We start from the raw sequence: 25,780 nt of genomic DNA on the forward strand, positions 1-25,780 counted from the left end.
TATTCATGTGGGGCCATGTAAGAGAGGAAATCACACATTTTTGTGAAGAGGTTGGTGTTATAATCCACACATGCAGTTCATCGCCTTCACCACTCAGATACCAAGTCCTGTGCTCTCGCTGTGGCAGTCAGCAATTTTACCAGTGTTTGTGAAAGTCAAAATCTTCCAGTGCCAAAATAAAGCACAGAATTTTAATTGTTACACGATGAGGATGGGATTCGAACCCATGCATGCAGAGCACAATGGATTAGCAGTCCATCGCCTTAACCACTCGGCCACCTCATCCTGTTATATGCATGCGGCAAATGACCTTAAAAAACTGTTGTTGCTGTATGTTAACCCCAGATTGAAATCAATGAAAGTTAGGCAGAGCAATGGCAGGGCCATGTGTCGATCCCATCGAGACATTTAACAAATGTTTTGTCAGGCCGAGTGTTCTCAAGTGCTTGATTAAGTGTGTTGAGGTGTCGGTTCAAATCCCACCATTGAGGTTGCCCTTGGTGAAGCTATTCTTCAATACCTGAATCTTATTAGTCGCTCTAGGATTGCGCAGGGATTCTATATTCATGTGGGGCCATGTAAGAGAGGAAATCACAAATGTTTTGTGAAGAGGTTGGTGTTATAATCCACACATGCAGTTCATCGCCTTCACCACTCAGATACCAAGTCCTGTGCTCTCGCTGTGGCAGTCAGCAATTTTACCAGTGTTTGTGAAAGTCAAAATCTTCCAGTGCCAAAATAAAGCAGAGAATTTTAATTGTTACACAATGAGATTCTAACCCATGCATGCAGAGTACAATGGATTAGCAGTCCATCGCCTAAAACACTCGGCCACCTCATCCTGTAATTTGAATGTGGCAAATGACCTTAAAAAACTGTAGTTGCTGTATGTAAACCCTTGATTGAAATCAATGAAAATTAGGCAGAGCAATGGCAGGGCCATGTGTCGATCCCATCGAGACATTTAACAAATGTTTTGTCAGGCCGAGTGTTCTCAAGTGCTTGATTAAGTGTGTTGAGGTGTCGGTTCAAATCCCACCATTGAGGTTGCCCTTGGTGAAGCTATTCTTCAATACCTGAATCTTATTAGTCGCTCTAGGATTGCGCAGGGATTCTATATTCATGTGGGGCCATGTAAGAGAGGAAATCACAAATGTTTTGTGAAGAGGTTGGTGTTATAATCCACACATGCAGTTCATCGCATTCACCACTCAGATACCAAGTCCTGTGCTCTCGCTGTGGCAGTCAGCAATTTTACCAGTGTTTGTGAAAGTCAAAATCTTCCAGTGCCAAAATAAAGCAGAGAATTTTAATTGTTACACAATGAGATTCTAACCCATGCATGCAGAGTACAATGGATTAGCAGTCCATCGCCTAAAACACTCGGCCACCTCATCCTGTAATTTGAATGTGGCAAATGACCTTAAAAAACTGTAGTTGCTGTATGTAAACCCTTGATTGAAATCAATGAAAATTAGGCAGAGCAATGGCAGGGCCATGTGTCGATCCCATCGAGACATTTAACAAATGTTTTGTCAGGCCGAGTGTTCTCAAGTGCTTGATTAAGTGTGTTGAGGTGTCGGTTCAAATCCCACCATTGAGGTTGCCCTTGGTGAAGCTATTCTTCAATACCTGAATCTTATTAGTCGCTCTAGGATTGCGCAGGGATTCTATATTCATGTGGGGCCATGTAAGAGAGGAAATCACACATTTTTGTGAAGAGGTTGGTGTTATAATCCACACATGCAGTTCATCGCCTTCACCACTCAGATACCAAGTCCTGTGCTCTCGCTGTGGCAGTCAGCAATTTTACCAGTGTTTGTGAAAGTCAAAATCTTCCAGTGCCAAAATAAAGCACAGAATTTTAATTGTTACACGATGAGGATGGGATTCGAACCCATGCATGCAGAGCACAATGGATTAGCAGTCCATCGCCTTAACCACTCGGCCACCTCATCCTGTTATATGCATGCGGCAAATGACCTTAAAAAACTGTTGTTGCTGTATGTTAACCCCAGATTGAAATCAATGAAAGTTAGGCAGAGCAATGGCAGGGCCATGTGTCGATCCCATCGAGACATTTAACAAATGTTTTGTCAGGCCGAGTGTTCTCAAGTGCTTGATTAAGTGTGTTGAGGTGTCGGTTCAAATCCCACCATTGAGGTTGCCCTTGGTGAAGCTATTCTTCAATACCTGAATCTTATTAGTCGCTCTAGGATTGCGCAGGGATTCTATATTCATGTGGGGCCATGTAAGAGAGGAAATCACAAATGTTTTGTGAAGAGGTTGGTGTTATAATCCACACATGCAGTTCATCGCCTTCACCACTCAGATACCAAGTCCTGTGCTCTCGCTGTGGCAGTCAGCAATTTTACCAGTGTTTGTGAAAGTCAAAATCTTCCAGTGCCAAAATAAAGCAGAGAATTTTAATTGTTACACAATGAGATTCTAACCCATGCATGCAGAGTACAATGGATTAGCAGTCCATCGCCTAAAACACTCGGCCACCTCATCCTGTAATTTGAATGTGGCAAATGACCTTAAAAAACTGTAGTTGCTGTATGTAAACCCTTGATTGAAATCAATGAAAATTAGGCAGAGCAATGGCAGGGCCATGTGTCGATCCCATCGAGACATTTAACAAATGTTTTGTCAGGCCGAGTGGTCTCAAGTGCTTGATTAAGTGTGTTGAGGTGTCGGTTCAAATCCCACCATTGAGGTTGCCCTTGGTGAAGCTATTCTTCAATACCTGAATCTTATTAGTCGCTCTAGGATTGCGCAGGGATTCTATATTCATGTGGGGCCATGTAAGAGAGGAAATCACAAATGTTTTGTGAAGAGGTTGGTGTTATAATCCACACATGCAGTTCATCGCATTCACCACTCAGATACCAAGTCCTGTGCTCTCGCTGTGGCAGTCAGCAATTTTACCAGTGTTTGTGAAAGTCAAAATCTTCCAGTGCCAAAATAAAGCAGAGAATTTTAATTGTTACACAATGAGATTCTAACCCATGCATGCAGAGTACAATGGATTAGCAGTCCATCGCCTAAAACACTCGGCCACCTCATCCTGTAATTTGAATGTGGCAAATGACCTTAAAAAACTGTAGTTGCTGTATGTAAACCCTTGATTGAAATCAATGAAAATTAGGCAGAGCAATGGCAGGGCCATGTGTCGATCCCATCGAGACATTTAACAAATGTTTTGTCAGGCCGAGTGGTCTCAAGTGCTTGATTAAGTGTGTTGAGGTGTCGGTTCAAATCCCACCATTGAGGTTGCCCTTGGTGAAGCTATTCTTCAATACCTGAATCTTATTAGTCGCTCTAGGATTGCGCAGGGATTCTATATTCATGTGGGGCCATGTAAGAGAGAAATCACAAATGTTTTGTGAAGAGGTTGGTGTTATAATCCACACATGCAGTTCATCGCATTCACCACTCAGATACCAAGTCCTGTGCTCTCGCTGTGGCAGTCAGCAATTTTACCAGTGTTTGTGAAAGTCAAAATCTTCCAGTGCCAAAATAAAGCAGAGAATTTTAATTGTTACACAATGAGATTCTAACCCATGCATGCAGAGTACAATGGATTAGCAGTCCATCGCCTAAAACACTCGGCCACCTCATCCTGTAATTTGAATGTGGCAAATGACCTTAAAAAACTGTAGTTGCTGTATGTTAACCCCAGATTGAAATCAATGAAAATTAGGCAGAGCAATGGCAGGGCCATGTGTCGATCCCATCGAGACATTTAACAAATGTTTTGTCAGGCCGAGTGTTCTCAAGTGCTTGATTAAGTGTGTTGAGGTGTCGGTTCAAATCCCACCATTGAGGTTGCCCTTGGTGAAGCTATTCTTCAATACCTGAATCTTATTAGTCGCTCTAGGATTGCGCAGGGATTCTATATTCATGTGGGGCCATGTAAGAGAGGAAATCACAAATGTTTTGTGAAGAGGTTGGTGTTATAATCCACACATGCAGTTCATCGCATTCACCACTCCAGATACCAAGTCCTGTGCTCTCGCTGTGGCAGTCAGCAATTTTACCAGTGTTTGTGAAAGTCAAAATCTTCCAGTGCCAAAATAAAGCAGAGAATTTTAATTGTTACACAATGAGATTCTAACCCATGCATGCAGAGTACAATGGATTAGCAGTCCATCGCCTAAAACACTCGGCCACCTCATCCTGTAATTTGAATGTGGCAAATGACCTTAAAAAACTGTTGTTGCTGTATGTTAACCCCAGATTGAAATCAATGAAAGTTAGGCAGAGCAATGGCAGGGCCATGTGTCTAAGATCCCATCGAGACATTTAACAAATGTTTTGTCAGGCCGAGTGTTCTCAAGTGCTTGATTAAGTGTGTTGAGGTGTCGGTTCAAATCCAACCATTGAGGTTGCCCTTGGTGAAGCTATTCTTCAATACCTGAATCTTATTAGTCGCTCTAGGATTGCGCAGGGATTCTATATTCATGTGGGGCCATGTAAGAGAGGAAATCACAAATGTTTTGTGAAGAGGTTGGTGTTATAATCCACACATGCAGTTCATCGCCTTCACCACTCAGATACCAAGTCCTGTGCTCTCGCTGTGGCATTCAGCAATTTTACCAGTGTTTGTGAAAGTCAAAATCTTCCAGTGCCAAAATAAAGCAGAGAATTTTAATTGTTACACAATGAGATTCTAACCCATGCATGCAGAGTACAATGGATTAGCAGTCCATCGCCTAAAACACTCGGCCACCTCATCCTGTAATTTGAATGTGGCAAATGACCTTAAAAAACTGTAGTTGCTGTATGTAAACCCTTGATTGAAATCAATGAAAATTAGGCAGAGCAATGGCAGGGCCATGTGTCGATCCCATCGAGACATTTAACAAATGTTTTGTCAGGCCGAGTGGTCTCAAGTGCTTGATTAAGTGTGTTGAGGTGTCGGTTCAAATCCACCATTGAGGTTGCCCTTGGTGAAGCTATTCTTCAATACCTGAATCTTATTAGTCGCTCTAGGATTGCGCAGGGATTCTATATTCATGTGGGGCCATGTAAGAGAGGAAATCACACATTTTTGTGAAGAGGTTGGTGTTATAATCCACACATGCAGTTCATCGCCTTCACCACTCAGATACCAAGTCCTGTGCTCTCGCTGTGGCAGTCAGCAATTTTACCAGTGTTTGTGAAAGTCAAAATCTTCCAGTGCCAAAATAAAGCAGAGAATTTTAATTGTTACACAATGAGATTCTAACCCATGCATGCAGAGTACAATGGATTAGCAGTCCATCGCCTAAAACACTCGGCCACCTCATCCTGTAATTTGAATGTGGCAAATGACCTTAAAAAACTGTTGTTGCTGTATGTAAACCCTTGATTGAAATCAATGAAAATTAGGCAGAGCAATGGCAGGGCCATGTGTCGATCCCATCGAGACATTTAACAAATGTTTTGTCAGGTCGAGTGTTCTCAAGTGCTTGATTAAGTGTGTTGAGGTGTCGGTTCAAATCCCACCATTGAGGTTGCCCTTGGTGAAGCTATTCTTCAATACCTGTATCTTATTAGTCGCTCTAGGATTGCGCAGGGATTCTATATTCATGTGGGGCCATGTAAGAGAGGAAATCACAAATGTTTTGTGAAGAGGTTGGTGTTATAATCCACACATGCAGTTCATCGCCTTCACCACTCAGATACCAAGTCCTGTGCTCTCGCTGTGGCAGTCAGCAATTTTACCAGTGTTTGTGAAAGTCAAAATCTTCCAGTGCCAAAATAAAGCAGAGAATTTTAATTGTTACACAATGAGATTCTAACCCATGCATGCAGAGTACAATGGATTAGCAGTCCATCGCCTAAAACACTCGGCCACCTCATCCTGTAATTTGAATGTGGCAAATGACCTTAAAAAACTGTAGTTGCTGTATGTAAACCCTTGATTGAAATCAATGAAAATTAGGCAGAGCAATGGCAGGGCCATGTGTCGATCCCATCGAGACATTTAACAAATGTTTTGTCAGGCCGAGTGGTCTCAAGTGCTTGATTAAGTGTGTTGAGGTGTAGGTTCAAATCACACCATTGCGGTTGCCCTTGGTGAAGCTATTCTTCAATAACTGAATCTTATTCGTCGCTCTAGGATTGCGCAGGGATTCTATATTCATGTGGGGCCATGTAAGAGAGGAAATCACACATTTTTGTGAAGAGGTTGGTGTTATAATCCACACATGCAGTTCATCGCCTTCACCACTCAGATACCAAGTCCTGTGCTCTCGCTGTGGCAGTCAGCAATTTTACCAGTGTTTGTGAAAGTCAAAATCTTCCAGTGCCAAATTAAAGCACAGAATTTTAATTGTTACACGATGAGGATGGGATTCGAACCCATGCATGCAGAGCACAATGGATTAGCAGTCCATCGCCTTAACCACTCGGCCACCTCATCCTGTAATTTGAATGTGGCAAATGACCTTAAAAAACTGTAGTTGCTGTATGTAAACCCTTGATTGAAATCAATGAAAATTAGGCAGAGCAATGGCAGGGCCATGTGTCGATCCCATCGAGACATTTAACAAATATTTTGTTTACTCGAGTGTTCTCAAGTGCTTGATTAAGTGTGTTGAGGTGTCGGTTCAAATCCCACCATTGAGGTTGCCCTTGGTGAAGCTATTCTTCAATACCTGTATCTTATTAGTCGCTCTAGGATTGCGCAGGGATTCTATATTCATGTGGGGCCATGTAAGAGAGGAAATCACAAATGTTTTGTGAAGAGGTTGGTGTTATAATCCACACATGCAGTTCATCGCCTTCACCACTCAGATACCAAGTCCTGTGCTCTCGCTGTGGCAGTCAGCAATTTTACCAGTGTTTGTGAAAGTCAAAATCTTCCAGTGCCAAAATAAAGCAGAGAATTTTAATTGTTACACAATGAGATTCTAACCCATGCATGCAGAGTACAATGGATTAGCAGTCCATCGCCTAAAACACTCGGCCACCTCATCCTGTAATTTGAATGTGGCAAATGACCTTAAAAAACTGTAGTTGCTGTATGTAAACCCTTGATTGAAATCAATGAAAATTAGGCAGAGCAATGGCAGGGCCATGTGTCGATCCCATCGAGACATTTAACAAATGTTTTGTCAGGCCGAGTGGTCTCAAGTGCTTGATTAAGTGTGTTGAGGTGTAGGTTCAAATCACACCATTGCGGTTAACCTTGGTGAAGCTATTCTTCAATAACTGAATCTTATTCTTCGCTCTAGGATTGCACAGGGATTCTATATTCATTTGGGGCCATGTAAGAGAGGAAATCACACATTTTTGTGAAGAGGTTGGTGTTATAATCCACACATGCAGTTCATCGCCTTCACCACTCAGATACCAAGTCCTGTGCTCTCGCTGTGGCAGTCAGCAATTTTACCAGTGTTTGTGAAAGTCAAAATCTTCCAGTGCCAAAATAAAGCACAGAATTTAATTGTTACACGATGAGGATGGGATTCGAACCCATGCATGCAGAGCACAATGGATTAGCAGTCCATCGCCTTAACCACTCGGCCACCTCATCCTGTTATATGCATGCGGCAAATGACCTTAAAAACTGTTGTTGCTGTATGTTAACCCCAGATTGAAATCAATGAAAGTTAGGCAGAGCAATGGCAGGGCCATGTGTCGATCCCATCGAGACATTTAACAAATGTTTTGTCAGGCCGAGTGTTCTCAAGTGCTTGATTAAGTGTGTTGAGGTGTCGGTTCAAATCCCACCATTGAGGTTGCCCTTGGTGAAGCTATTCTTCAATACCTGAATCTTATTAGTCGCTCTAGGATTGCGCAGGGATTCTATATTCATGTGGGGCCATGTAAGAGAGGAAATCACAAATGTTTTGTGAAGAGGTTGGTGTTATAATCCACACATGCAGTTCATCGCCTTCACCACTCAGATACCAAGTCCTGTGCTCTCGCTGTGGCAGTCAGCAATTTTACCAGTGTTTGTGAAAGTCAAAATCTTCCAGTGCCAAAATAAAGCAGAGAATTTTAATTGTTACACAATGAGATTCTAACCCATGCATGCAGAGTACAATGGATTAGCAGTCCATCGCCTAAAACACTCGGCCACCTCATCCTGTAATTTGAATGTGGCAAATGACCTTAAAAAACTGTAGTTGCTGTATGTAAACCCTTGATTGAAATCAATGAAAATTAGGCAGAGCAATGGCAGGGCCATGTGTCGATCCCATCGAGACATTTAACAAATGTTTTGTCAGGCCGAGTGTTCTCAAGTGCTTGATTAAGTGTGTTGAGGTGTCGGTTCAAATCCCACCATTGAGGTTGCCCTTGGTGAAGCTATTCTTCAATACCTGAATCTTATTAGTCGCTCTAGGATTGCGCAGGGATTCTATATTCATGTGGGGCCATGTAAGAGAGGAAATCACAAATGTTTTGTGAAGAGGTTGGTGTTATAATCCACACATGCAGTTCATCGCATTCACCACTCAGATACCAAGTCCTGTGCTCTCGCTGTGGCAGTCAGCAATTTTACCAGTGTTTGTGAAAGTCAAAATCTTCCAGTGCCAAAATAAAGCAGAGAATTTTAATTGTTACACAATGAGATTCTAACCCATGCATGCAGAGTACAATGGATTAGCAGTCCATCGCCTAAAACACTCGGCCACCTCATCCTGTAATTTGAATGTGGCAAATGACCTTAAAAACTGTTGTTGCTGTATGTAAACCCCAGATTGAAATCAATGAAAATTAGGCAGAGCAATGGCAGGGCCATGTGTCGATCCCATCGAGACATTTAACAAATGTTTTGTCAGGCCGAGTGTTCTCAAGTGCTTGATTAAGTGTGTTGAGGTGTCGGTTCAAATCCCACCATTGAGGTTGCCCTTGGTGAAGCTATTCTTCAATACCTGAATCTTATTAGTCGCTCTAGGATTGCGCAGGGATTCTATATTCATGTGGGGCCATGTAAGAGAGGAAATCACAAATGTTTTGTGAAGAGGTTGGTGTTATAATCCACACATGCAGTTCATCGCCTTCACCACTCAGATACCAAGTCCTGTGCTCTCGCTGTGGCAGTCAGCAATTTTACCAGTGTTTGTGAAAGTCAAAATCTTCCAGTGCCAAAATAAAGCAGATAATTTTAATTGTTACACAATGAGATTCTAACCCATGCATGCAGAGTACAATGGATTAGCAGTCCATCGCCTAAAACACTCGGCCACCTCATCCTGTAATTTGAATGTGGCAAATGACCTTAAAAAACTGTAGTTGCTGTATGTAAACCCTTGATTGAAATCAATGAAAATTAGGCAGAGCAATGGCAGGGCCATGTGTCGATCCCATCGAGACATTTAACAAATGTTTTGTCAGGCCGAGTGTTCTCAAGTGCTTGATTAAGTGTGTTGAGGTGTCGGTTCAAATCCCACAATTGAGGTTGCCCTTGGTGAAGCTATTCTTCAATACCTGTATCTTATTAGTAACTCTAGGATTGCGCAGGGATTCTATATTCATGTGGGGCCATGTAAGAGAGGAAATCACAAATGTTTTGTGAAGAGGTTGGTGTTATAATCCACACATGCAGTTCATCGCCTTCACCACTCAGATACCAAGTCCTGTGCTCTCGCTGTGGCAGTCAGCAATTTTACCAGTGTTTGTGAAAGTCAAAATCTTCCAGTGCCAAAATAAAGCAGAGAATTTTAATTGTTACACAATGAGATTCTAACCCATGCATGCAGAGTACAATGGATTAGCAGTCCATCGCCTAAACCACTCGGCCACCTCATCCTGTAATTTGAATGTGGCAAATGACCTTAAAAAACTGTAGTTGCTGTATGTAAACCCTTGATTGAAATCAATGAAAATTAGGCAGAGCAATGGCAGGGCCATGTGTCGATCCCATCGAGACATTTAACAAATGTTTTGTCAGGCCGAGTGGTCTCAAGTGCTTGATTAAGTGTGTTGAGGTGTAGGTTCAAATCACACCATTGCGGTTACCCTTGGTGAAGCTATTCTTCAATAACTGAATCTTATTCTTCGCTCTAGGATTGCGAAGGGATTCTATATTCATTTGGGGCCATGTAAGAGAGGAAATCACACATTTTTGTGAAGAGGTTGGTGTTATAATCCACACATGCAGTTCATCGCCTTCACCACTCAGATACCAAGTCCTGTGCTCTCGCTGTGGCAGTCAGCAATTTTACCAGTGTTTGTGAAAGTCAAAATCTTCCAGTGCCAAAATAAAGCACAGAATTTTAATTGTTACACGATGAGGATGGGATTCGAACCCATGCATGCAGAGCACAATGGATTAGCAGTCCATCGCCTTAACCACTCGGCCACCTCATCCTGTTATATGCATGCGGCAAATGACCTTAAAAAACTGTTGTTGCTGTATGTTAACCCCAGATTGAAATCAATGAAAGTTAGGCAGAGCAATGGCAGGGCCATGTGTCGATCCCATCGAGACATTTAACAAATGTTTTGTCAGGCCGAGTGTTCTCAAGTGCTTGATTAAGTGTGTTGAGGTGTCGGTTCAAATCCCACCATTGAGGTTGCCCTTGGTGAAGCTATTCTTCAATACCTGAATCTTATTAGTCGCTCTAGGATTGCGCAGGGATTCTATATTCATGTGGGGCCATGTAAGAGAGGAAATCACAAATGTTTTGTGAAGAGGTTGGTGTTATAATCCACACATGCAGTTCATCGCCTTCACCACTCAGATACCAAGTCCTGTGCTCTCGCTGTGGCAGTCAGCAATTTTACCAGTGTTTGTGAAAGTCAAAATCTTCCAGTGCCAAAATAAAGCAGAGAATTTTAATTGTTACACAATGAGATTCTAACCCATGCATGCAGAGTACAATGGATTAGCAGTCCATCGCCTAAAACACTCGGCCACCTCATCCTGTAATTTGAATGTGGCAAATGACCTTAAAAACTGTAGTTGCTGTATGTAAACCCTTGATTGAAATCAATGAAAATTAGGCAGAGCAATGGCAGGGCCATGTGTCGATCCCATCGAGACATTTAACAAATGTTTTGTCAGGCCGAGTGTTCTCAAGTGCTTGATTAAGTGTGTTGAGGTGTCGGTTCAAATCCCACCATTGAGGTTGCCCTTGGTGAAGCTATTCTTCAATACCTGAATCTTATTAGTCGCTCTAGGATTGCGCAGGGATTCTATATTCATGTGGGGCCATGTAAGAGAGGAAATCACAAATGTTTTGTGAAGAGGTTGGTGTTATAATCCACACATGCAGTTCATCGCCTTCACCACTCAGATACCAAGTCCTGTGCTCTCGCTGTGGCAGTCAGCAATTTTACCAGTGTTTGTGAAAGTCAAAATCTTCCAGTGCCAAAATAAAGCAGAGAATTTTAATTGTTACACAATGAGATTCTAACCCATGCATGCAGAGTACAATGGATTAGCAGTCCATCGCCTAAACCACTCGGCCACCTCATCCTGTAATTTGAATGTGGCAAATGACCTTAAAAAACTGTAGTTGCTGTATGTAAACCCTTGATTGAAATCAATGAAAATTAGGCAGAGCAATGGCAGGGCCATGTGTCGATCCCATCGAGACATTTAACAAATGTTTTGTCAGGCCGAGTGGTCTCAAGTGCTTGATTAAGTGTGTTGAGGTGTAGGTTCAAATCCCACCATTGCGGTTACCCTTGGTGAAGCTATTCTTCAATAACTGAATCTTATTCTTCGCTCTAGGATTGCGCAGGGATTCTATATTCATGTGGGGCCATGTAAGAGAGGAAATCACAAATGTTTTGTGAAGAGGTTGGTGTTATAATCCACACATGCAGTTCATCGCCTTCACCACTCAGATACCAAGTCCTGTGCTCTCGCTGTGGCAGTCAGCAATTTTACCAGTGTTTGTGAAAGTCAAAATCTTCCAGTGCCAAAATAAAGCAGAGAATTTTAATTGTTACACAATGAGATTCTAACCCATGCATGCAGAGTACAATGGATTAGCAGTCCATCGCCTAAAACACTCGGCCACCTCATCCTGTAATTTGAATGTGGCAAATGACCTTAAAAAACTGTAGTTGCTGTATGTAAACCCTTGATTGAAATCAATGAAAATTAGGCAGAGCAATGGCAGGGCCATGTGTCGATCCCATCGAGACATTTAACAAATGTTTTGTCAGGCCGAGTGTTCTCAAGTGCTTGATTAAGTGTGTTGAGGTGTCGGTTCAAATCCCACCATTGAGGTTGCCCTTGGTGAAGCTATTCTTCAATACCTGAATCTTATTAGTCGCTCTAGGATTGCGCAGGGATTCTATATTCATGTGGGGCCATGTAAGAGAGGAAATCACAAATGTTTTGTGAAGAGGTTGGTGTTATAATCCACACATGCAGTTCATCGCCTTCACCACTCAGATACCAAGTCCTGTGCTCTCGCTGTGGCAGTCAGCAATTTTACCAGTGTTTGTGAAAGTCAAAATCTTCCAGTGCCAAAATAAAGCAGAGAATTTTAATTGTTACACAATGAGATTCTAACCCATGCATGCAGAGTACAATGGATTAGCAGTCCATCGCCTAAAACACTCGGCCACCTCATCCTGTAATTTGAATGTGGCAAATGACCTTAAAAAACTGTAGTTGCTGTATGTAAACCCTTGATTGAAATCAATGAAAATTAGGCAGAGCAATGGCAGGGCCATGTGTCGATCCCATCGAGACATTTAACAAATGTTTTGTCAGGCCAAGTGTTCTCAAGTGCTTGATTAAGTGTGTTGAGGTGTCGGTTCAAATCCCACCATTGAGGTTGCCCTTGGTGAAGCTATTCTTCAATACCTGAATCTTATTAGTCGCTCTAGGATTGCGCAGGGATTCTATATTCATGTGGGGCCATGTAAGAGAGGAAATCACAAATGTTTTGTGAAGAGGTTGGTGTTATAATCCACACATGCAGTTCATCGCCTTCACCACTCAGATACCAAGTCCTGTGCTCTCGCTGTGGCAGTCAGCAATTTTACCAGTGTTTGTGAAAGTCAAAATCTTCCAGTGCCAAAATAAAGCAGAGAATTTTAATTGTTACACAATGAGATTCTAACCCATGCATGCAGAGTACAATGGATTAGCAGTCCATCGCCTAAAACACTCGGCCACCTCATCCTGTAATTTGAATGTGGCAAATGACCTTAAAAAACTGTAGTTGCTGTATGTAAACCCTTGATTGAAATCAATGAAAATTAGGCAGAGCAATGGCAGGGCCATGTGTCGATCCCATCGAGACATTTAACAAATGTTTTGTCAGGCCGAGTGGTCTCAAGTGCTTGATTAAGTGTGTTGAGGTGTAGGTTCAAATCACACCATTGCGGTTACCCTTGGTGAAGCTATTCTTCAATAACTGAATCTTATTCTTCGCTCTAGGATTGCGCAGGGATTCTATATTCATGTGGGGCCATGTAAGAGAGGAAATCACACATTTTTGTGAAGAGGTTGGTGTTATAATCCACACATGCAGTTCATCGCCTTCACCACTCAGATACCAAGTCCTGTGCTCTCGCTGTGGCAGTCAGCAATTTTACCAGTGTTTGTGAAAGTCAAAATCTTCCAGTGCCAAAATAAAGCACAGAATTTTAATTGTTACACGATGAGGATGGGATTCGAACCCATGCATGCAGAGCACAATGGATTAGCAGTCCATCGCCTTAACCACTCGGCCACCTCATCCTGTTATATGAATGCGGCAAATGTCCTTAAAAAACTGTTGTTGCCGTATGTTAACCCCAGATTGAAATCAATGAAAGTTAGGCAGAGCAATGGCAGGGCCATGTGTCGATCCCATCGAGACATTTAACAAATGTTTTGTTTACTCGAGTGTTCTCAAGTGCTTGATTAAGTGTGTTGAGGTGTCGGTTCAAATCCCACCATTGAGGTTGCCCTTGGTGAAGCTATTCTTCAATACCTGTATCTTATTAGTCGCTCTAGGATTGCGCAGGGATTCTATATTCATGTGGGGCCATGTAAGAGAGGAAATCACAAATGTTTTGTGAAGAGGTTGGTGTTATAATCCACACATGCAGTTCATCGCATTCACCACTCAGATACCAAGTCCTGTGCTCTCGCTGTGGCAGTCAGCAATTTTACCAGTGTTTGTGAAAGTCAAAATCTTCCAGTGCCAAAATAAAGCAGAGAATTTTAATTGTTACACAATGAGATTCTAACCCATGCATGCAGAGTACAATGGATTAGCAGTCCATCGCCTAAAACACTCGGCCACCTCATCCTGTAATTTGAATGTGGCAAATGACCTTAAAAAACTGTAGTTGCTGTATGTAAACCCTTGATTGAAATCAATGAAAATTAGGCAGAGCAATGGCAGGGCCATGTGTCGATCCCATCGAGACATTTAACAAATGTTTTGTCAGGCCGAGTGTTCTCAAGTGCTTGATTAAGTGTGTTGAGGTGTCGGTTCAAATCCCACCATTGAGGTTGCCCTTGGTGAAGCTATTCTTCAATACCTGAATCTTATTAGTCGCTCTAGGATTGCGCAGGGATTCTATATTCATGTGGGGCCATGTAAGAGAGGAAATCACAAATGTTTTGTGAAGAGGTTGGTGTTATAATCCACACATGCAGTTCATCGCCTTCACCACTCAGATACCAAGTCCTGTGCTCTCGCTGTGGCAGTCAGCAATTTTACCAGTGTTTGTGAAAGTCAAAATCTTCCAGTGCCAAAATAAAGCAGAGAATTTTAATTGTTACACAATGAGATTCTAACCCATGCATGCAGAGTACAATGGATTAGCAGTCCATCGCCTAAAACACTCGGCCACCTCATCCTGTAATTTGAATGTGGCAAATGACCTTAAAAAACTGTAGTTGCTGTATGTAAACCCTTGATTGAAATCAATGAAAATTAGGCAGAGCAATGGCAGGGCCATGTGTCGATCCCATCGAGACATTTAACAAATATTTTGTCTACTCAAGTGTTCTCAAGTGCTTGATTAAGTGTGTTGAGGTGTCGGTTCAAATCCCACCATTGAGGTTGCCCTTGGTGAAGCTATTCTTCAATACCTGAATCTTATTAGTCGCTCTAGGATTGCGCAGGGATTCTATATTCATGTGGGGCCATGTAAGAGAGGAAATCACAAATGTTTTGTGAAGAGGTTGGTGTTATAATCCACACATGCAGTTCATCGCCTTCACCACTCAGATACCAAGTCCTGTGCTCTCGCTGTGGCAGTCAGCAATTTTACCAGTGTTTGTGAAAGTCAAAATCTTCCAGTGCCAAAATAAAGCAGAGAATTTTAATTGTTACACAATGAGATTCTAACCCATGCATGCAGAGTACAATGGATTAGCAGTCCATCGCCTAAACCACTCGGCCACCTCATCCTGTAATTTGAATGTGGCAAATGACCTTAAAAAACTGTAGTTGCTGTATGTAAACCCTTGATTGAAATCAATGAAAATTAGGCAGAGCAATGGCAGGGCCATGTGTCGATCCCATCGAGACATTTAACAAATGTTTTGTCAGGCCGAGTGGTCTCAAGTGCTTGATTAAGTGTGTTGAGGTGTCGGTTCAAATCCCACCATTGAGGTTGCCCTTGGTGAAGCTATTCTTCAATAACTGAATCTTATTAGTCGCTCTAGGATTGCGCAGGGATTCTATATTCATGTGGGGCCATGTAAGAGAGGAAATCACACATTTTTGTGAAGAGGTTGGTGTTATAATCCACACATGCAGTTCATCGCCTTCACCACTCAGATACCAAGTCCTGTGCTCTCGCTGTGGCAGTCAGCAATTTTACCAGTGTTTGTGAAAGTCAAAATCTTCCAGTGCCAAAATAAAGCAGAGAATTTTAATTGTTACACAATGAGATTCTAACCCATGCATGCAGAGTACAATGGATTAGCAGTCCATCGCCTAAAACACTCGGCCACCTCATCCTGTAATTTGAATGTGGCAAATGACCTTAAAAAACTGTAGTTGCTGTATGTAAACCCTTGATTGAAATCAATGAAAATTAGGCAGAGCAATGGCAGGGCCATGTGTCGATCCCATCGAGACATTTAACAAATGTTTTGTCAGGCCGAGTGGTCTCAAGTGCTTGATTAAGTGTGTTGAGGTGTAGGTTCAAATCACACCATTGCGGTTACCCTTGGTGAAGCTATTCTTCAATAACTGAATCTTATTCTCGCTCTAGGATTGCGCAGGGATTCTATATTCATGTGGGGCCATGTAAGAGAGGAAATCACACATTTTTGTGAAGAGGTTGGTGTTATAATCCACACATGCAGTTCATCGCCTTCACCACTCAGATACCAAGTCCTGTGCTCTCGCTGTGGCAGTCAGCAATTTTACCAGTGTTTGTGAAAGTCAAAATCTTCCAGTGCCAAAATAAAGCACAGAATTTTAATTGTTACACGATGAGGATGGGATTCGAACCCATGCATGCAGAGCACAATGGATTAGCAGTCCATCGCCTTAACCACTCGGCCACCTCATCCTGTTATATGCATGCGGCAAATGACCTTAAAAAACTGTTGTTGCTGTATGTTAACCCCAGATTGAAATCAATGAAAGTTAGGCAGAGCAATGGCAGGGCCATGTGTCGATCCCATCGAGACATTTAACAAATGTTTTGTCAGGCCGAGTGTTCTCAAGTGCTTGATTAAGTGTGTTGAGGTGTCGGTTCAAATCCCACCATTGAGGTTGCCCTTGGTGAAGCTATTCTTCAATACCTGAATCTTATTAGTCGCTCTAGGATTGCGCAGGGATTCTATATTCATGTGGGGCCATGTAAGAGAGGAAATCACAAATGTTTTGTGAAGAGGTTGGTGTTATAATCCACACATGCAGTTCATCGCATTCACCACTCAGATACCAAGTCCTGTGCTCTCGCTGTGGCAGTCAGCAATTTTACCAGTGTTTGTGAAAGTCAAAATCTTCCAGTGCCAAAATAAAGCAGAGAATTTTAATTGTTACACAATGAGATTCTAACCCATGCATGCAGAGTACAATGGATTAGCAGTCCATCGCCTAAAACACTCGGCCACCTCATCCTGTAATTTGAATGTGGCAAATGACCTTAAAAAACTGTAGTTGCTGTATGTAAACCCTTGATTGAAATCAATGAAAATTAGGCAGAGCAATGGCAGGGCCATGTGTCGATCCCATCGAGACATTTAACAAATGTTTTGTCAGGCCGAGTGTTCTCAAGTGCTTGATTAAGTGTGTTGAGGTGTCGGTTCAAATCCCACCATTGAGGTTGCCCTTGGTGAAGCTATTCTTCAATACCTGAATCTTATTAGTCGCTCTAGGATTGCGCAGGGATTCTATATTCATGTGGGGCCATGTAAGAGAGGAAATCACAAATGTTTTGTGAAGAGGTTGGTGTTATAATCCACACATGCAGTTCATCGCCTTCACCACTCAGATACCAAGTCCTGTGCTCTCGCTGTGGCAGTCAGCAATTTTACCAGTGTTTGTGAAAGTCAAAATCTTCCAGTGCCAAAATAAAGCAGAGAATTTTAATTGTTACACAATGAGATTCTAACCCATGCATGCAGAGTACAATGGATTAGCAGTCCATCGCCTAAAACACTCGGCCACCTCATCCTGTAATTTGAATGTGGCAAATGACCTTAAAAAACTGTAGTTGCTGTATGTAAACCCTTGATTGAAATCAATGAAAATTAGGCAGAGCAATGGCAGGGCCATGTGTCGATCCCATCGAGACATTTAACAAATGTTTTGTCAGGCCGAGTGTTCTCAAGTGCTTGATTAAGTGTGTTGAGGTGTCGGTTCAAATCCCACCATTGAGGTTGCCCTTGGTGAAGCTATTCTTCAATACCTGAATCTTATTAGTCGCTCTAGGATTGCGCAGGGATTCTATATTCATGTGGGGCCATGTAAGAGAGGAAATCACAAATGTTTTGTGAAGAGGTTGGTGTTATAATCCACACATGCAGTTCATCGCATTCACCACTCAGATACCAAGTCCTGTGCTCTCGCTGTGGCAGTCAGCAATTTTACCAGTGTTTGTGAAAGTCAAAATCTTCCAGTGCCAAAATAAAGCAGAGAATTTTAATTGTTACACAATGAGATTCTAACCCATGCATGCAGAGTACAATGGATTAGCAGTCCATCGCCTAAACCACTCGGCCACCTCATCCTGTAATTTGAATGTGGCAAATGACCTTAAAAAACTGTAGTTGCTGTATGTAAACCCTTGATTGAAATCAATGAAAATTAGGCAGAGCAATGGCAGGGCCATGTGTCGATCCCATCGAGACATTTAACAAATGTTTTGTCAGGCCGAGTGTTCTCAAGTGCTTGATTAAGTGTGTTGAGGTGTCGGTTCAAATCCCACCATTGAGGTTGCCCTTGGTGAAGCTATTCTTCAATACCTGAATCTTATTAGTCGCTCTAGGATTGCGCAGGGATTCTATATTCATGTGGGGCCATGTAAGAGAGGAAATCACAAATGTTTTGTGAAGAGGTTGGTGTTATAATCCACACATGCAGTTCATCGCCTTCACCACTCAGATACCAAGTCCTGTGCTCTCGCTGTGGCAGTCAGCAATTTTACCAGTGTTTGTGAAAGTCAAAATCTTCCAGTGCCAAAATAAAGCAGAGAATTTTAATTGTTACACAATGAGATTCTAACCCATGCATGCAGAGTACAATGGATTAGCAGTCCATCGCCTAAAACACTCGGCCACCTCATCCTGTAATTTGAATGTGGCAAATGACCTTAAAAAACTGTAGTTGCTGTATGTAAACCCTTGATTGAAATCAATGAAAATTAGGCAGAGCAATGGCAGGGCCATGTGTCGATCCCATCGAGACATTTAACAAATGTTTTGTCAGGCCGAGTGTTCTCAAGTGCTTGATTAAGTGTGTTGAGGTGTCGGTTCAAATCCCACCATTGAGGTTGCCCTTGGTGAAGCTATTCTTCAATACCTGAATCTTATTAGTCGCTCTAGGATTGCGCAGGGATTCTATATTCATGTGGGGCCATGTAAGAGAGGAAATCACAAATGTTTTGTGAAGAGGTTGGTGTTATAATCCACACATGCAGTTCATCGCCTTCACCACTCAGATACCAAGTCCTGTGCTCTCGCTGTGGCAGTCAGCAATTTTACCAGTGTTTGTGAAAGTCAAAATCTTCCAGTGCCAAAATAAAGCAGAGAATTTTAATTGTTACACAATGAGATTCTAACCCATGCATGCAGAGTACAATGGATTAGCAGTCCATCGCCTAAAACACTCGGCCACCTCATCCTGTAATTTGAATGTGGCAAATGACCTTAAAAAACTGTAGTTGCTGTATGTAAACCCTTGATTGAAATCAATGAAAATTAGGCAGAGCAATGGCAGGGCCATGTGTCGATCCCATCGAGACATTTAACAAATGTTTTGTCAGGCCGAGTGGTCTCAAGTGCTTGATTAAGTGTGTTGAGGTGTAGGTTCAAATCACACCATTGCGGTTACCCTTGGTGAAGCTATTCTTCAATAACTGAATCTTATTCTTCGCTCTAGGATTGCGCAGGGATTCTATATTCATGTGGGGCCATGTAAGAGAGGAAATCACACATTTTTGTGAAGAGGTTGGTGTTATAATCCACACATGCAGTTCATCGCCTTCACCACTCAGATACCAAGTCCTGTGCTCTCGCTGTGGCAGTCAGCAATTTTACCAGTGTTTGTGAAAGTCAAAATCTTCCAGTGCCAAAATAAAGCACAGAATTTTAATTGTTACACGATGAGGATGGGATTCGAACCCATGCATGCAGAGCACAATGGATTAGCAGTCCATCGCCTTAACCACTCGGCCACCTCATCCTGTTATATGCATGCGGCAAATGACCTTAAAAAACTGTTGTTGCTGTATGTTAACCCCAGATTGAAATCAATGAAAGTTAGGCAGAGCAATGGCAGGGCCATGTGTCGATCCCATCGAGACATTTAACAAATGTTTTGTCAGGCCGAGTGTTCTCAAGTGCTTGATTAAGTGTGTTGAGGTGTCGGTTCAAATCCCACCATTGAGGTTGCCCTTGGTGAAGCTATTCTTCAATACCTGAATCTTATTAGTCGCTCTAGGATTGCGCAGGGATTCTATATTCATGTGGGGCCATGTAAGAGAGGAAATCACAAATGTTTTGTGAAGAGGTTGGTGTTATAATCCACACATGCAGTTCATCGCCTTCACCACTCAGATACCAAGTCCTGTGCTCTCGCTGTGGCAGTCAGCAATTTTACCAGTGTTTGTGAAAGTCAAAATCTTCCAGTGCCAAAATAAAGCAGAGAATTTTAATTGTTACACAATGAGATTCTAACCCATGCATGCAGAGTACAATGGATTAGCAGTCCATCGCCTAAAACACTCGGCCACCTCATCCTGTAATTTGAATGTGGCAAATGACCTTAAAAAACTGTAGTTGCTGTATGTAAACCCTTGATTGAAATCAATGAAAATTAGGCAGAGCAATGGCAGGGCCATGTGTCGATCCCATCGAGACATTTAACAAATGTTTTGTCAGGCCGAGTGGTCTCAAGTGCTTGATTAAGTGTGTTGAGGTGTCGGTTCAAATCCCACCATTGAGGTTGCCCTTGGTGAAGCTATTCTTCAATACCTGAATCTTATTAGTCGCTCTAGGATTGCGCAGGGATTCTATATTCATGTGGGGCCATGTAAGAGAGGAAATCACAAATGTTTTGTGAAGAGGTTGGTGTTATAATCCACACATGCAGTTCATCGCCTTCACCACTCAGATACCAAGTCCTGTGCTCTCGCTGTGGCAGTCAGCAATTTTACCAGTGTTTGTGAAAGTCAAAATCTTCCAGTGCCAAAATAAAGCAGAGAATTTTAATTGTTACACAATGAGATTCTAACCCATGCATGCAGAGTACAATGGATTAGCAGTCCATCGCCTAAAACACTCGGCCACCTCATCCTGTAATTTGAATGTGGCAAATGACCTTAAAAAACTGTAGTTGCTGTATGTAAACCCTTGATTGAAATCAATGAAAATTAGGCAGAGCAATGGCAGGGCCATGTGTCGATCCCATCGAGACATTTAACAAATGTTTTGTCAGGCCGAGTGTTCTCAAGTGCTTGATTAAGTGTGTTGAGGTGTCGGTTCAAATCCCACCATTGAGGTTGCCCTTGGTGAAGCTATTCTTCAATACCTGTATCTTATTAGTAACTCTAGGATTGCGCAGGGATTCTATATTCATGTGGGGCCATGTAAGAGAGGAAATCACAAATGTTTTGTGAAGAGGTTGGTGTTATAATCCACACATGCAGTTCATCGCCTTCACCACTCAGATACCAAGTCCTGTGCTCTCGCTGTGGCAGTCAGCAATTTTACCAGTGTTTGTGAAAGTCAAAATCTTCCAGTGCCAAAATAAAGCAGAGAATTTTAATTGTTACACAATGAGATTCTAACCCATGCATGCAGAGTACAATGGATTAGCAGTCCATCGCCTAAAACACTCGGCCACCTCATCCTGTAATTTGAATGTGGCAAATGACCTTAAAAAACTGTAGTTGCTGTATGTAAACCCTTGATTGAAATCAATGAAAATTAGGCAGAGCAATGGCAGGGCCATGTGTCGATCCCATCGAGACATTTAACAAATGTTTTGTCAGGCCGAGTGGTCTCAAGTGCTTGATTAAGTGTGTTGAGGTGTAGGTTCAAATCACACCATTGCGGTTACCCTTGGTGAAGCTATTCTTCAATAACTGAATCTTATTCTTCGCTCTAGGATTGCGCAGGGATTCTATATTCATGTGGGGCCATGTAAGAGAGGAAATCACACATTTTTGTGACCAAGAGGTTGGTGTTATAATCCACACATGCAGTTCATCGCCTTCACCACTCAGATACCAAGTCCTGTGCTCTCGCTGTGGCAGTCAGCAATTTTACCAGTGTTTGTGAAAGTCAAAATCTTCCAGTGCCAAAATAAAGCACAGAATTTTAATTGTTACACGATGAGGATGGGATTCGAACCCATGCATGCAGAGCACAATGGATTAGCAGTCCATCGCCTTAACCACTCGGCCACCTCATCCTGTTATATGCATGCGGCAAATGACCTTAAAAAACTGTTGTTGCTGTATGTTAACCCCAGATTGAAATCAATGAAAATTAGGCAGAGCAATGGCAGGGCCATGTGTCGATCCCATCGAGACATTTAACAAATGTTTTGTCAGGCCGAGTGTTCTCAAGTGCTTGATTAAGTGTGTTGAGGTGTCGGTTCAAATCCCACCATTGAGGTTGCCCTTGGTGAAGCTATTCTTCAATACCTGAATCTTATTAGTCGCTCTAGGATTGCGCAGGGATTCTATATTCATGTGGGGCCATGTAAGAGAGGAAATCACAAATGTTTTGTGAAGAGGTTGGTGTTATAATCCACACATGCAGTTCATCGCCTTCACCACTCAGATACCAAGTCCTGTGCTCTCGCTGTGGCAGTCAGCAATTTTACCAGTGTTTGTGAAAGTCAAAATCTTCCAGTGCCAAAATAAAGCAGAGAATTTTAATTGTTACACAATGAGATTCTAACCCATGCATGCAGAGTACAATGGATTAGCAGTCCATCGCCTAAAACACTCGGCCACCTCATCCTGTAATTTGAATGTGGCAAATGACCTTAAAAAACTGTAGTTGCTGTATGTAAACCCTTGATTGAAATCAATGAAAATTAGGCAGAGCAATGGCAGGGCCATGTGTCGATCCCATCGAGACATTTAACAAATGTTTTGTCAGGCCGAGTGGTCTCAAGTGCTTGATTAAGTGTGTTGAGGTGTCGGTTCAAATCCCACCATTGAGGTTGCCCTTGGTGAAGCTATTCTTCAATACCTGAATCTTATTAGTCGCTCTAGGATTGCGCAGGGATTCTATATTCATGTGGGGCCATGTAAGAGAGGAAATCACAAATGTTTTGTGAAGAGGTTGGTGTTATAATCCACACATGCAGTTCATCGCATTCACCACTCAGATACCAAGTCCTGTGCTCTCGCTGTGGCAGTCAGCAATTTTACCAGTGTTTGTGAAAGTCAAAATCTTCCAGTGCCAAAATAAAGCAGAGAATTTTAATTGTTACACAATGAGATTCTAACCCATGCATGCAGAGTACAATGGATTAGCAGTCCATCGCCTAAAACACTCGGCCACCTCATCCTGTAATTTGAATGTGGCAAATGACCTTAAAAAACTGTAGTTGCTGTATGTAAACCCTTGATTGAAATCAATGAAAATTAGGCAGAGCAATGGCAGGGCCATGTGTCGATCCCATCGAGACATTTAACAAATGTTTTGTCAGGCTGAGTGTTCTCAAGTGCTTGATTAAGTGTGTTGAGGTGTCGGTTCAAATCCCACCATTGAGGTTGCCCTTGTTGAAGCTATTCTTCAATACCTGAATCTTATTAGTCGCTCTAGGATTGCGCAGGGATTCTATATTCATGTGGGGCCATGTAAGAGAGGAAATCACAAATGTTTTGTGAAGATGTTGGTGTTATAATCCACACATGCAGTTCATCGCCTTCACCACTCAGATACCAAGTCCTGTGCTCTCGCTGTGGCAGTCAGCAATTTTACCAGTGTTTGTGAAAGTCAAAATCTTCCAGTGCCAAAATAAAGCAGATAATTTTAATTGTTACACAATGAGATTCTAACCCATGCATGCAGAGTACAATGGATTAGCAGTCCATCGCCTAAAACACTCGGCCACCTCATCCTGTAATTTGAATGTGGCAAATGACCTTAAAAAACTGTAGTTGCTGTATGTAAACCCTTGATTGAAATCAATGAAAATTAGGCAGAGCAATGGCAGGGCCATGTGTCGATCCCATCGAGACATTTAACAAATGTTTTGTCAGGCCGAGTGGTCTCAAGTGCTTGATTAAGTGTGTTGAGGTGTCGGTTCAAATCCCACCATTGAGGTTGCCCTTGGTGAAGCTATTCTTCAATACCTGAATCTTATTAGTCGCTCTAGGATTGCGCAGGGATTCTATATTCATGTGGGGCCATGTAAGAGAGGAAATCACAAATGTTTCGTGAAGAGGTTGGTGTTATAATCCACACATGCAGTTCATCGCCTTCACCACTCAGATACCAAGTCCTGTGCTCTCGCTGTGGCAGTCAGCAATTTTACCAGTGTTTGTGAAAGTCAAAATCTTCCAGTGCCAAAATAAAGCACAGAATTTTAATTGTTACACGATGAGGATGGGATTCGAACCCATGCATGCAGAGCACAATGGATTAGCAGTCCATCGCCTAAAACACTCGGCCACCTCATCCTGTAATTTGAATGTGGCAAATGACCTTAAAAAACTGTAGTTGCTGTATGTAAACCCTTGATTGAAATCAATGAAAATTAGGCAGAGCAATGGCAGGGCCATGTGTCGATCCCATCGAGACATTTAACAAATGTTTTGTCAGGCCGAGTGGTCTCAAGAGCTTGATTAAGTGTGTTGAGGTGTAGGTTCAAATCACACCATTGCGGTTAACATTGGTGAAGCTATTCTTCAATAACTGAATCTTATTCTTCGCTCTAGGATTGCGCAGGGATTCTATATTCATTTGGGGCCATGTAAGAGAGGAAATCACACATTTTTGTGAAGAGGTTGGTGTTATAATCCACACATGCAGTTCATCGCCTTCACCACTCAGATACCAAGTCCTGTGCTCTCGCTGTGGCAGTCAGCAATTTTACCAGTGTTTGTGAAAGTCAAAATCTTCCAGTGCCAAAATAAAGCACAGAATTTTAATTGTTACACAATGAGGATGGGATTCGAACCCATGCATGCAGAGCACAATGGATTAGCAGTCCATCGCCTTAACCACTCGGCCACCTCATCCTGTTATATGCATGCTGCAAATGACCTTAAAAAACTGTTGTTGCTGTATGTTAACCCCAGATTGAAATCAATGAAAGTTAGGCAGAGCAATGGCAGGGCCATGTGTCGATCCCATCGAGACATTTAACAAATGTTTTGTCAGGCCGAGTGGTCTCAAGTGCTTGATTAAGTGTGTTGAGGTGTAGGTTCAAATCACACCATTGCGGTTACCCTTGGTGAAGCTATTCTTCAATAACTGAATCTTATTAGTCGCTCTAGGATTGCGCAGGGATTCTATATTCATGTGGGGCCATGTAAGAGAGGAAATCACAAATGTTTTGTGAAGAGGTTGGTGTTATAATCCACACATGCAGTTCATCGCCTTCACCACTCAGATACCAAGTCCTGTGCTCTCGCTGTGGCAGTCAGCAATTTTACCAGTGTTTGTGAAAGTCAAAATCTTCCAGTGCCAAAATAAAGCACAGAATTTTAATTGTTACACAATGAGATTCTAACCCATGGATGGGTTTCGATGCATGCAGAGCACAATGGATTAGCAGTCCATCGCCTTAACCACTCGGCCACCTCATCCTGTAATTTGAATGTGGCAAATGACCTTAAAAAACTGTAGTTGCTGTATGTAAACCCTTGATTGAAATCAATGAAAATTAGGCAGAGCAATGGCAGGGCCATGTGTCGATCCCATCGAGACATTTAACAAATGTTTTGTCAGGCCGAGTGGTCTCAAGTGCTTGATTAAGTGTGTTGAGGTGTAGGTTCAAATCACACCATTGCGGTTACCCTTGGTGAAGCTATTCTTCAATAACTGAATCTTATTCGTCGCTCTAGGATTGCGCAGGGATTCTATATTCATGTGGGGCCATGTAAGAGAGGAAATCACACATTTTTGTGAAGAGGTTGGTGTTATAATCCACACATGCAGTTCATCGCCTTCACCACTCAGATACCAAGTCCTGTGCTCTCGCTGTGGCAGTCAGCAATT

At 42.3% G+C, this 25,780-nt stretch overlaps 11 non-coding genes across 11 annotated transcripts; all 11 read right to left on the minus strand.

Annotated features, from left to right (window-relative positions):
* Positions 1-203: 203 nt before the first annotated feature.
* On the minus strand, positions 204-285 carry trnas-gcu (transfer RNA serine (anticodon GCU)). The gene has a single exon. It is a non-coding gene; the product is annotated as a tRNA-Ser (tRNA).
* A 1,591-nt stretch (positions 286-1,876) lies between these two features.
* On the minus strand, positions 1,877-1,958 carry trnas-gcu (transfer RNA serine (anticodon GCU)). Its single transcript has one exon. It is a non-coding gene; the product is annotated as a tRNA-Ser (tRNA).
* Positions 1,959-6,330: 4,372 nt separating this feature from the next.
* trnas-gcu (transfer RNA serine (anticodon GCU)) lies at positions 6,331-6,412 on the minus strand. Its single transcript has one exon. It is a non-coding gene; the product is annotated as a tRNA-Ser (tRNA).
* A 1,034-nt stretch (positions 6,413-7,446) lies between these two features.
* Positions 7,447-7,528, minus strand: trnas-gcu (transfer RNA serine (anticodon GCU)). Its single transcript has one exon. It is a non-coding gene; the product is annotated as a tRNA-Ser (tRNA).
* Positions 7,529-10,229: 2,701 nt separating this feature from the next.
* Positions 10,230-10,311, minus strand: trnas-gcu (transfer RNA serine (anticodon GCU)). Its single transcript has one exon. It is a non-coding gene; the product is annotated as a tRNA-Ser (tRNA).
* Positions 10,312-13,569: 3,258 nt separating this feature from the next.
* Positions 13,570-13,651, minus strand: trnas-gcu (transfer RNA serine (anticodon GCU)). The gene has a single exon. It is a non-coding gene; the product is annotated as a tRNA-Ser (tRNA).
* Positions 13,652-16,352: 2,701 nt separating this feature from the next.
* Positions 16,353-16,434, minus strand: trnas-gcu (transfer RNA serine (anticodon GCU)). The gene has a single exon. It is a non-coding gene; the product is annotated as a tRNA-Ser (tRNA).
* A 3,259-nt stretch (positions 16,435-19,693) lies between these two features.
* On the minus strand, positions 19,694-19,775 carry trnas-gcu (transfer RNA serine (anticodon GCU)). The gene has a single exon. It is a non-coding gene; the product is annotated as a tRNA-Ser (tRNA).
* Positions 19,776-21,925: 2,150 nt separating this feature from the next.
* On the minus strand, positions 21,926-22,007 carry trnas-gcu (transfer RNA serine (anticodon GCU)). Its single transcript has one exon. It is a non-coding gene; the product is annotated as a tRNA-Ser (tRNA).
* A 2,148-nt stretch (positions 22,008-24,155) lies between these two features.
* On the minus strand, positions 24,156-24,237 carry trnas-gcu (transfer RNA serine (anticodon GCU)). Its single transcript has one exon. It is a non-coding gene; the product is annotated as a tRNA-Ser (tRNA).
* Positions 24,238-24,716: 479 nt separating this feature from the next.
* On the minus strand, positions 24,717-24,798 carry trnas-gcu (transfer RNA serine (anticodon GCU)). The gene has a single exon. It is a non-coding gene; the product is annotated as a tRNA-Ser (tRNA).
* Between the last annotated feature and the right edge of the window lie 982 nt (positions 24,799-25,780).

Source organism: Oncorhynchus masou, chromosome 26, assembly GCF_036934945.1.
Source record: "Oncorhynchus masou masou isolate Uvic2021 chromosome 26, UVic_Omas_1.1, whole genome shotgun sequence".
NCBI classification, from domain to species: Eukaryota; Metazoa; Chordata; class Actinopteri; order Salmoniformes; family Salmonidae; genus Oncorhynchus; species Oncorhynchus masou.